At 38.2% G+C, this 5299-nt stretch overlaps 1 long non-coding RNA gene across 1 annotated transcript; it reads right to left on the reverse strand.

Annotated features, from left to right (window-relative positions):
* Positions 1 to 2244: 2244 nt before the first annotated feature.
* LOC144988426 (uncharacterized) lies at positions 2245 to 4708 on the reverse strand. The gene is made up of 6 exons (XR_013652346.1): positions 4274 to 4708; positions 3722 to 4129; positions 3503 to 3596; positions 2861 to 3324; positions 2584 to 2770; positions 2245 to 2372 (listed from the first exon to the last, which is right to left on the reverse strand). It is a non-coding gene; the product is annotated as an uncharacterized LOC144988426 (long non-coding RNA).
* Between the last annotated feature and the right edge of the window lie 591 nt (positions 4709 to 5299).

A 5299-nucleotide genomic window follows, 5' to 3' on the forward strand; every position in this document is an offset into this window, starting at 1 on the left:
TGCCCTCTGACAAAACTGGGGAAAAGACGATGTTAACTATTTGTAGAAGCAAATGTAGGAGACGCCAGTGCTTATCATCTGTCTCTAACAAATCACCAAAAAGCAAAGGCGTGTTCCGCAACAAGCACCAGGACTGTATGGCATTTAATCCCAAATCATTGGTTCCATCCATCAACTTATCTGTAGACAGAGATGGGCGGTTTCGCTGCTGATTAAAACCATAGTCATATGCATGTATTCTGCCAGAAACTTGTTCAGCACTTAAGAAGTTACTTTGAATGTATTTCAGAACCAGTTTCACTTCAAACTGACCAACTCCCTCTAGAATGTCATGGATAATATCTACAGAGAAGTTGTTGGCTGTGTTAAAATACTTCAGGGAATTCAATAGACAAAAGCGCTTCACACCATATACATGAGGAAGTCTGGGATCTGCTTGTGCAGTTTGACAGTGCTGTGTATGCACTTCAACTGTTCTTAAAAAAACCTCTGGATCATTTTCACAGAATACATTTTGAAAATTGTGTTTTTCAAGGAGGGAGAAACGACAGCAATACCGAGCTCCAAATGACTCCACAAAGCCAAACAGGCCATGCAAACCAAGATTGTCACCAGTGACTTGCACAACAGTACCATGAATAATGTGTTCAAAATTTGGAATTTTAAGTCCTTCCGTCTCAAGCACTCAAGCAATAATAAGTGGTTCAAGTACTAAATTAAAGCTATATCGCATGATGTCCTGAGCATGGAATAGAGCACACAAATGAATATTGTTCAAAGATGAATTAAAAGTAGGGGGGAAATTTCTTAGAGTAAAATATATGGCGCCCAATTTATGAAGACCCCTTTTGGGTCCCAATACATTTGCAGTTTCAAAATCGTCATAAAACAGCTGGATCTGCAAGGCATCTTTTTCAATTGAAAACAGTGGATTCTCTTTTAAATAGGAGGCATCTCTCAAGTCTGCATACACACGTTCCTTAGACATATACCTGGGCTTGAACATGTCTTCAATGTTATCTTTTTGTAAAATACTCTTCAATGTTTTCAAGATGGGAACATATGCAAATGTATCGGTTACAATCACTTGATCATATGTCCCAGTAGTTTTATTTCTTCTGCTATCAAATCTTGTGCCAAGTACTTTTTGAACTGGCTGAATAACTTCCCATTTATTTTTCAAGTGCTTATGGAATTTTGCTTCAGAATTTAAAGATGTGAATGGATTTTCCAAATTTTTGAATGATTGTTCCAATTTGTTCCTACTTTCTGGTTCCTGTGTAATGCACTGTAAAGGTACCTCCTTAGCCTGGTTGTGAAGCTCAAAAACTACTTCCTCCATTGAAGAGACAAATTTTGTGACGTTTGACTGACTTAATCCAGCTGCTTTGAGTAGTGCAATGGCAGTGGCACACATGTCTAAAGGACTGGACTTTGTTAATTGGGTAGCTGTTGATGCTGCTGCCTCCACATCAACAGTAACAAGGTCTCTTACATCACCAAGGTTTGGCCTGCTTGAACTGACATCGTTCTGGCCTTGTTGCTCTATTGTGTCCATGTGTTTGGTGTTTAAATGTTTTCTAAATCCAGAAAAAGTCCCAAGTACACGACCACATCCAGTCTGAGCACATTTAAGTCGTAGATTTTTCCCATTTATGTAACCATGAACTACTCGTAAATGCCTAACAAGAGTATTTGAACAAGTTAACTCAGAGTGACAAACAAAACACCTCATCTCAAATAGACAAGTTCAAGTGCTAATGAAGCAGCCAGCCTTTCCTTCACTTTCCCAACATCTATGTTGTACACAGTTGTCTGGATGAATGTGAACATGTTGTGTAGCATTGGATTGTATTTCGTGGCAAAAACAAAATGTGCCTTGAATAGTTCATCAAAGGCACCGAGTGACGAAGCCGACCTGCAAGCGATGGCCTTTTTGTCAAGGATGATAAAGAACTGATGAATTTCTTTCCTACTTCGCCCTACAGCCAGGAGATAGGGTTGAGTGCTTGTCGTGATGGAATCAAGATGTTCTTGAATGTTAGTTCCTGTCTGAAATGACATGAAAAATACATTGAGGCTTTTACAATGACACCGCAGTTATATTTCATTCCAAAATATTACATTTAGAGCTGGGACATAATGTAACTGGGCATAAGGTAACTTTCTGGTGCTAATCATGGCATCTGCACATGTATTCCCAACATGACAGCACCAGGCGCAATGCTGAAAATAAAAACACACCTTCTTGAAGACCACCATATGCTTTTCTGCTTGGGAAGCAGACACTTTTCCTGGTCTTTTACGACCTTGGGCAGAAGGAGGAACAAGGTGCAACAGCAGCAGAATCGATGAGAGGTCACTGTCCCATCCTGTAAATACACAAACATTTAATTCAAATGGAGCATCAGCAAAAGTTAGACATGCTTATGGAATACTTTCATTTAACCCTTTAACTATTGCCAACATGTCACACAGTAATAGGACAAAGTAAAATAAAAAAAGGTAACTATTGCAAAACTGTAGTTTAAACTGTCAAGTTTATTTTAATTTACAGAAAATTAGTAGAGTGTCAACTCTTACCAATGCTGTCATCCACTTCGGCTCCACTGTCAGGGTTATCAGCTGCCAGGAGGAGATCTTCCAACTCACTGGTGGTTTGCAGCTTCCTGCATTGTTGGATGACTTTCTGCTTGAATGCAGTTGTCCATTTTTCCAGAAACTTGCCTGAGATTTCCTCCCCAAACATCAGAGCAAAATCTTGTTCCACCTACATTGAAGAGAAACTTAAATTTCACTGATGATTCTTTAAACCTTCTGAAATTATAAACTGTGTTCAAGAATAGGTTTATTTATTTACCAAGCCTTTGATGTCTTTAAAACGTGGAAAGACTGTCAGAACATTGCTTGACTGCTGCGGGTCAAGGACCATGTTGTGGCGGAAGTCAAATGTCAGCTTCATCTTCCTCTTGATCACATCTTCATCCGCTGAATGTTTAATCAATGCGATGGCCTCCTTACACTCATCATCACTCAGCACAGTTTCTGGAACTAACTGGGGTTCTCGCCTGGCAGCTGGTCCTCCAAGCTGATCATCATAAGATGCTCCTCCAGATGATTCTTTACAACACAGGACATATTTTGATAGCCAAACATGCAAGCAAATTATTTTTAATAAAAATTCATTCGAGAGTTTTTAAACTCTTTCAGAATAGTAGTGTTACCTCCAAATGATGATCGCCTGTCTCTTGCAGCAGATCGCTGAATAGTTTTAATCCTCCATGCCAAGTAGCCTGTGCCACTCTCACCATCATAGTAATGATCCTGATAAGACAGTGAACATCTTATATGTAGTTCCACATTAACAATTTGAATAAACTTGGTATGCAAAGCATGTGTTACTTTTTTTATCTATTTAATTTGTAAAAAGTACCTTTCAAAACTTTTTATTAGTCAAATTTCTTAATAAACATTTAATGTAATCATTTTTGGTGTGACTTACATAACCGGTCCTGGAGAAAGGATCACTCAGATAGGGAAAGAAGCTCACAATTCCCCTGGCATACATTTTTTTCACCTGTCTTGGTGGTGATGTCCTGCAATACAAAAAAATAAAAAAATTCTAAGTGTATGTAATGTAAGCTCTGCTTCCTGCTTTGTTAAAGTTGAGAATTACATGGTAATGATACACTGAGTCTACTAAGCCATAATGATAAATTACCCATTCTTCTCTGTCATGTCAGCAGTGTCATGGAGCCCGTGACTTTGCTCCTGCTGTGATCTCCTGGAGGCCCCTCCCTTCCTGAGCTCTCCCGCTTGTCACAGGTGTTCTATATTTATGTTAATTAAGTTTGTCTTTATATGCACTGTCTGTTCTTGTTTCTGTGTCGGAGCGTCTTCGTTATAGGCTCTGGTGTTATGGTTCTCTGGCATTAAAGCCTCTTCGAGTGAACTATTGGAGTTGGGTTGTTCTTCCTGCTCCTGGGTTCTCTCCCTTGGACAGTCCGTCACAAGCAGCCAGTATGTTAACCATTTTTCTTCTGGGTTCATCTGATAAAGACTTGCTTTGATTATATTCATTTATTATGCGTTCTCCACCAGGTTTTTGGGTAAGAATGGATTCCACTAACTAAAAACACAGAGAAAAGAACTTAAGCATATTAAAAATGAATCAAATTAACAAGGATAAGACAATAGACTAAATTCGATAGGCAAAATTTATTTTAGGGGTTCATATCCTTAAAAATAATTATTTGATTAGAATAATTCTTACGTGCTTGGCCTCTGAGTCCAGCCTTAGCCGTTTACTGGATGGACTCTCCGAAAGGATGATGGTGTCTTGAGAATCAGATGAATCAAGGGAGGATGGTTCAGATTGGTCAGAAGATTGTACAATAGGAACAGGATCTAAACATTGACAGAAGAAAATTAGAATGACAGAAGACATCAAACAAGTTCTTTTACGAAAAAATAGAAAATATAATTCGCACAAACCAGTGGCATATTGGATGGTTATCACTCCGACAGAGGGATCCTTAACTACATCCTGAAAAACATCATCATCCAACTCAGTCCCAAAGCTGTCAACAACCTTTACACCTTCTGTCACAGCAGGCACACCAAATTTTGCGAATGCTGCAAGAAAAAAAAAAACATGATTGTGTAAACCAGATTCATGAAATAATATTCTTCAAATACCAACATATTTAAGAAGTCCGGGACAACAAACATTCATAAATCAACGCATGAAGAAGGTTTACCTAATCGTTTTTTTTACCCAAAACACACGCTCAGTTACTTAACGTGAACAAGACTAAGGAGAAAAAAACACTATCAATTACAATTAGAACTCAATTCTTTAAATTAAATGTTGTGTAATATCAATTTGTTACCTGCAATCAAAAACTCTTTTAGATCAAGCTCCGTTACTCTCACATATTTTTGGACATCACCAAGTCTGGTCTTAATCACCATGGTTCCTGCAGAATATAATTTCTCATAGTTAAAATGGTACAATGTTATGGCAATTATACAAAGAGCAAACATGTCCTTTACAATAGAGCATAGCTGCTGGAAGAATATCATATGTTCAAAAAAAATGTATCAAAAAACTTCTAAACAAAGCACACAACAAGAGAACCACAACAGCGACATCTGCTGGCCAACAAGAATCCCATCACCTGACTAAAGAAAATGTACCAATATAATGCACGCTTAGTTTCTCCTCACTAAATGAACAGCGAATTGCATAAACTAACGTAGTACATACGTTCCTATATTAATGCGCAACTAGGGACGC

This window comes from Oryzias latipes, chromosome 2, assembly GCF_053564925.1.
Source record: "Oryzias latipes strain Hd-rR chromosome 2, Olatipes_Hd-rR_3.1".
NCBI lineage: Eukaryota > Metazoa > Chordata > Actinopteri > Beloniformes > Adrianichthyidae > Oryzias > Oryzias latipes.